The sequence below is a fragment of the Buteo buteo genome, chromosome 5 (genome assembly GCF_964188355.1).
Source record: "Buteo buteo chromosome 5, bButBut1.hap1.1, whole genome shotgun sequence".
NCBI lineage: Eukaryota > Metazoa > Chordata > Aves > Accipitriformes > Accipitridae > Buteo > Buteo buteo.
This window is the reverse complement of record NC_134175.1, coordinates 37,904,499-37,912,088: the sequence shown is the minus strand read 5'-3', so window position 1 is coordinate 37,912,088 and position 7,590 is coordinate 37,904,499.

The following is a 7,590-nucleotide window of genomic DNA, read 5'->3' as shown; positions in this document are numbered from 1 at the left end:
CTTACTGCATGAGCATCAGTTTACACAGACCATTATTTAACGCTCCCTCCCCTAGGGCTGGAAAAGGGGGGTGGGTCTGGGATGAGACTTGAATAGAACGAACCTATTATTTTGTATAATTCAAAGCAGATAAGTTTACCCATTAAGCATGCAGCCAAAGTTTAGTTTTTCCCTCTTTCCCCCTTTGCTTTGGCAGAAAGCTCACATAAGGATTATCCTATCTTTCTCCTTCATTAAAAAGGTGGGTTTAGGGCTATTTTTTCTGTGGCATTAATTCACTCCCATATGTTAGAAAATACTGTATTTTCTGCGAGAAGTTCTCTTGGTACCATTCTTCATCCTTTAACATATATGGAAAACATTTCTGCATCCACATACAGATAGCAATGGTTTTACACAGCAGCCTTACAAAGAGTTCCTGTAAATTACAATATCCAGGGATGTTATTTGTATTGCAGAATGATTTATCTTTTGGACAGGAGCTTGTGCCAACTTTTGTAGAAAATCACCAGTGCCCTGTAACTACATAGTGTTCCACTACAGTTTTTCCTCAATTCGGCGGCATAGATCTGTAGTCACACACAGAGAACTTGAGCTCCAACCTGTGTATCAGTTTGGTTTGCACAGTTTCAGAAGTGTTTGTGCTATCTTCATGTGTATTTCTGTGTAATTCTGTAGGTGTTGGTGATAATCTGTAAAATGTTGATTAGTTTCAGAAATTATGTGGAAGAGACCACCTTGGTTTTAGCTGAATCAGAACCTCAGGTAAAGCTTGAGGACAGAGCAAAGTCTCAAGGAAGATCCACATTTCCAGAACTTAGTTATGAATAAACTGCTGGAAAAGTAAGTCTAGTGAGCTTCAAAGTTATTTGCCTTTGTTTTCCTTCTGTTTATTTTTCTACATTTATATTTTTGAGGCTGCAATCCAATTAAGATTTGTGTACATGCTTAAATTTTACCACTGATAACTCCACTGAAATAAATCTACCTCTGAAGTTAGACATGTGCACCAGTCTTTGTAGATACAGCAGTAAATATTACAGGAATAAAAGGCAGATGGTCAACAGTCTTAAAATCTGTAAAGTACATATTGGTTTGAGCTAAAACAATGTCTTTAAAATGGGCTTCATCATACTTGAAAGGGTCCAGAGAACAGCAACATTAAAAATTAAAAGGTTTTTTTTTTAAATGACATAAGGAGGAGGTTGAGAGAATTATTTCATCTGGGAAAGATGACTACCAGGAGCATGACAACAGCCTACAGATGTTTACACCTTTTGTTAAAAAAAAAATGCATGTCAGAGAGAGAAGACAGAAAATAAGGGGCTTAGTTTGCAGCTACAGATTTCTTGGTTAGATTTTCAGGCAGCCTTGCCATCACAGATATTTTGGGGATATCTCAGATATTTCAGATAGCCAACGTATCTCAGGAGGTTATGTAATTGCTATCACTGAACTTTGTAGTAACAGGTTTGAGAAACATCTGTTAGGCACGTCTGGGTACATCACTGTCTAGGTTACCTCTGAAGTTTCCCTTTTCCTCCTCCATTTCTACATGGTGTTGCTACATTATTTCTTTAATATTTATCTAAAGATGCGTTGAGAGACACAGTTACTCATAAAATAAATACTTATGAGGAAAAATATTAAAACCAGCTGGTGAGTGTAAAATTCAGAACAAGTTTATCATCATAAGTAAATGGAAGGCTCCCTTAGGGACAGTGGAGGACAAGAACAACAAGGAATATCTCCCAGAGCAAGTAGATGCACTATGAGATCTCTGCAGGAGGATTAAAAACCAGAACATTTATTTATTTGACAGAAAAGATGGACACACGTCCTAGAACATGCAAAGAACAATCCAAACTATCTAAATTATCCACACTATCTAAATTACATTTGTCATATTCTATGAACAATAACCACAAAAATTTAAAGGTGTTGAACAACAGTTGTCCCTAGATTGTAAGTCAACAAATAGAATGGAAAGAATAGGAATTCACTTTGTAATGAACAGCAATATAATCCCTTAGCTATACATATTAAAGGTTATAGCAGAATTTAAAAAAATAATTCTTAATCTCAGTACAATACTTCAAATTATTTTTTTTTTTCAAATTTATGCAGCAGTTCTCCAGCTTTAAAAATCATATTCATATTGTAATTCCTAGACTGATGGAGGGAATATATGCACTCTCCCTAAAAAAATGCTGCTCACAACTATCAGTATGGTAGGGGTTTTTTTTTATTATTTTAAAGTCATACACCATTAAGATAGTGTAAAGCATCTGCATCTGCTTTTGTTAATATGCTAGTGAGATAAACTCAGATACATTATGCTGTGAAGGCTACAGTTGTGCAACTGGCAGTAGCTTTCTCCTGTTGTACATTTTTGCAGTTAATTCCATATTTGGACATTGACTCTTTTCCCACCATTACCTCTTTTCCATAAAAAATCATTGCAGGAGAGAGTGTTTCTAGCCAAACTCCTTGAAAAAGAGTTTCAAAGTCTTGACTTGTAAGTACTTCACTAGAACAGTACCTGTTTTCCCTCTGAGGAATTTCTGGAGGTGGCAGTAGTCCCAGCATAGGAGCTGTGTTGTATAACCCCACTTTCATTCAGTCTTCTAAGCAGTTCACTTATTGTTAGATTTTTTTGTTTGTTTGCACTGAAAGAGTCTGAAACACAGATCCCATTTAAAATAAACAGGTAAACACTCAGAGAGTATGCAATTTCAGCAAAAGAGGGACCTGAAGGCAGCACTAATTATCCATATGCCGTTCACTTCAGGAGACATTAAACCACAGAACTTGTGTACAATGTACAGGACAGCAATACAGGACAGAGTGCTGTGTTATCATTTTAATATTATAAAGTAGAGTTGTCTTGTCTTTAATTGCAGCCAAGGCAGCTATGCTTCTTCACATCTGTAGCGCGTCTGGAGGATTATTTATGACATCATTTCTACCTTGCCAAGCTGTTCTTAAATAGTTACCTTGCTCACTACTGTATTCTCCAATGTAACGGCTACCTGAATACACATTTATGTATATTCTCTATTTACTAGCTCACCTGGTGTGGCATGTAAACCAGCTGCAGACATTCGGATCTCATTATTGGCAAATCTTTAATATTAGTCAAATAGTCTATGATTACCAGCTATCAAGTTTACATGTGCAGCTTATACAATCACAGTAAAGCCAATTTCAGGAAAAAATTCTAGCTATCCATCGTGCTAAGTCTCCTGAGGAATTTGATGCTCTCTCTGCTGTCTGGCTAGGCTTTGTTGTTGTTGTTTTTTAAGATAGCACTCAATGATGGAAAGTCTAAGACAGTTTCTCCCATTATCCACATGCAAATATTTATTAATGCAAAAAAATAAGAACAAAAATTACAGGAAAACCTCAAAGTATGTAATTAACTTTGAATAAGATTTTATACTTACCGTCTGTCTGCTTCTAAAGAAAAGGTGGAATATATGTGCCATTTGAGAAAAGAGTCCTAACCAGGGAGCACCTATGAGACACCTCCATTACTACTTACTATCTTGTATTTTTATTAGAAACTGCCATCAGTGTTTACAAACAAAAACAAATCCACCCCATCCTGAAGAATTTCCAGAGCGGGTTAGAGGCAACAGCTGAGTATAACAAAGAAATAAATGAAAAAAGCACAAAGTAGCAATGAATTAATGGTTAAAATTGCCAAATATCTTGGATATAACAGGAGAAGGATTTAAAGGGGAATAAGGATGCTGTTCTGCAGATCTGTATAAAGAGTGCCTGCCTTGTACAAAAGGAGATGTGAGTGGATTGACATCCACAGAAACGTAATTTTTAGGTAGCGCAGGTGGTGGACCAGTAGTAGGTCTGAGGACCACTGGGCCTAAAAGGCCGACATACTGTAGTTTGTCATAAGTGAGTAACAGATGACAAAAGAGTCACGAAATAGGTTATCAAATAACCCTGTTTTAACATTCAAAAATATCTATAAATAAAAGATATTTCTAGGAGGTTTGCTAGATGGAGTAGAAATGCAGAGCCACTAACAGATGCAGGCTCAAGTACACTATTGCAACACTACTATACAATAATTATCAATAATACTATAGTGACCCACCAGTGCAGATACAAGTTTGGTTTTCTACGTAAACTATGGAAGAAGAACACTCCAGACAACAATAGCCAAATTCTATGGTGGTTAAGTAACCAAGTACAGGAAGTGAGTATTTATGAATGTGAATGAACACATGTGGGCTACCACAACATGGAATGTGTAATTAAACTATTTGCTTCTCTTTGCTGTGCCAGATCATAATTGTGTGGTTCTGTTTGACTTTCAAATTAGAGTTATTAACGTATGTGCCTGCCACTAAGGTTGCTGCTTTACTGACACACTTAGCATCCTTTCTACTGCGGAATCTGAGTTGGAGGTCAAACTTGCAAACTGCAGCATTGTTAAATAATCAACATTATGAGTAAACCCCAAAATTGATGCTACAAGAGACAGATAAAGCTGAAATAAGTTTCCTAGAGTAGACCTGAAAAAGAGAAAGGAAGAGTGAAGGAAAGAAACCAACAACCACTTGAAAGAGCAGCAGAGGGTTTTACATAGTGAAAGGTTTAGGGTGGAACCTAAACTGGTGGAGGGATCGTCATTGCCTGATCCCATTTTCCTCTCAAATATGATCACAGGCTTGTTTCAGGTAACAGAAGTCCAGTAGTATTGCCACAGAACTCCCAGGAATAACAGTGAGTGTAGTAGCCATGATATAAAACCTCCTTCCAATCCACATAAAACCACCAAACCATAAAGAAGGGAGATGTTATGCCATCAGCACTAGCCAACCAAAACACATTTATGTGACTCGAAAGATAAGTATTTTCTCCTACTTCTGTGATCTTCCAGCGTGTATATTTATCAGACATCTTAACACCGACTCAAAAACACACTCAACAGTTCTTTAAACAATGACATTTGTCCTAGCCTGTCGGTCTGTCGAGCTTGTAAAACTGTTTTATATAACTACTCAGTTTGGACTTTTGTTATTTCAAACAAGTTGGAACACATGCCTCTTCACAGCAGAAGTGCTTGAATTTTAGTTAACTTTTGGTATGTAATGGGTTCACAGTATAAGCTAAACTTGACTATCAGTAATTTAGATTATGTATTATTTTTGGATGATAATTTGTCTCCAAATCCAGTCATACTGTTCTCTCAGTCCAGACCCCCTAGTGGGGTCATATTAATTGTACTTTGTTACCTTCACTTAGTTATTTCTAAATCCAATTTAAACTTGCCCTCCACTTTGTGTGAACTCTGACAAAGTTCACTTGAAGCTTTCTTTGTGTCCTAATAACATTGGTATTCAGAGTCAATGGTTACATTATCATCTTACCAGGAATTCTGTTTTCTTAGAATTATTCTCACTTTTTAAGTGTCTCGGTTATATCTGGCTTGTAGTTATTTGAATATTATTTTATGATATACAGTATAATAAATATTGTACTGTATGTTTTACATAACCGTTTAAATAGCTAATGCAGCTACAAGTATAATTTATGGAAGAGATTTGATTGGAGGCATTTAACTTTGCCTGAGTAACACCTTCAGCTAAGACTGTACAGATAGGCTCTTTGGAATATTTGCAAGGAAGAAAAGCTGAAAACAGCATCAAAACGTCAGAAATGTAAGCAAAAATTTTCAGTGTAGTTTGAAACATCTCTTTAGTGAAAAAGCTATACAGTTAGTCATGATTTTTGCCTTTTCTGACTGTCATCAAACCCATCTTCCGAAGATCTTCTCAAGTTGTGAAGTTACTTCTTTGGAATTTTAAAAGCCTTCTAAATTCCCATGCTTTTTCCTGAAAAGGGGACAAATTTGAACTTAACAGGCTATGAGGTGAGAACAGAGCTTATAGGTAATTTACTATTGAAGCAGCTTTAGTTTAAAAGAAAAATGAAAACTGCTTCTCTCAATCTTTAGTTTCATCTACCACATGACAACAATTAAAATCCTAACCGAATATTGTACAAAAAGATATTTAAATCAGAGTAAGCTAGCCAATCCCAGGTGTTGATAGCACTGTGCATGATTTACTGTTCAGTGTTTAACAAAAACCCCATGAATTGACTGCAACAAATGGAGTTCAGCTCTACTTGCAGACTTTTTGTAGCAGGTTTAGATCCTTATCCTATGCTTATTGTGTACCCCATTAAGTTATCCTGAGAACCACTTGCCTTTAAGTCCCAAGTTTTAAAATACACTAGAAAAAAAATTAAGGCATTACTAAAAATTATGACTATCAGGAGAGCATAAGGAACCAGAGGAATAGAAATCTGGTGTAGTTTAGTGCTTTGCTGAGCTACATGTAATGCTGCTGCAATTGTCACCCCAATGTCACTGTGCTCTTTTAGTCTAGAAGGCCATCTTAATGAATAACAACAATATCCTTCAAGCATCGATCCCTTCATAGACAGACACTTGCTGGTTTGCCACAAGGACGAAGAGCACATAAACACAAGTTTCAGTATTGTAGCCTATCAGAAACATAAACGAAGAAAAGCACTACTAAAAAATGACAATTCCTCAAGAAGATTAAGTTTCCTCAGTATGGAATTCAGCCTAAGGAGGTGGCCAGGGAGCAGAGTAAAAGCTTTTATTCCAACAAGGAAACCTGAATTACATCCAAGAAAATCGCACCTCCTCTGTCCACAGACTTCCAAGAAATAACGTACTTACCCCAAAGTTCACCCGCCTCTGCCATCGCTCATGGTCTGAAACACAGTTTTGCCACACCTATCTGTTATTTTGCCCCCAGTTTAGTGAGAGCCCTACAGCAAACATTTTCTCAGTCATCATCTAGCTATTGCTGTTCATTTGCAAGTCATCTGGATCCATGAACTGCATCGCACCTTGCTGCTGCTAGGAAACACAGAGTGTTGTGCAAGCATACTCACTCCCGTAGGGATAAACACAGCATTCAGAAAGGTATGTATATAGCAGTGCGAGGGCAGAAAGCAAGATTTTCTTCATGTGTACCATTTTCAAGGCAAACATGGAGCTCTCAGCCATGTTGTTCCACTGTCTACTTAGCAAGGGATCTCGTTATTCATTTGTGCAAGAGGCAGTGGCCAACAAGAGCATCTGATAAAGCACGAGTGCAGTCAGGTCCTCACAAGAGAGCTGGGTCCCAGATTCTTTGGATTCAGGCTACCGGGCAGCGAGAGCCCACCACGCACTGTCTGGTCACGGTGAAGCATTACGATTGCAGTCTACAGTACTGCTTCAAATGAAGACACCTGCCTGACAAAATACAGTGCTGAGTTTTGTGACTGAACAAGACAATTTACTTTCCTAGAGGGCTGGGATTACAGACTAATTCTGGAGCAGTCTATTGCGACCGCTGGGTGAGGAGCACTGCCGGACTGCGGATCAGTGAGGGTCCAGTGGAACAAAAGCCGCAGGCACCAGCAGTGTTTCTCAGCAACCAACCCCTGTCTGGAAAGCAGAACTGACCAACTATATGCCAGTACAGATGCTACCACGCGCAGCAGCAACTGTTTTGTAGTAAGTAAATGCATACCAGT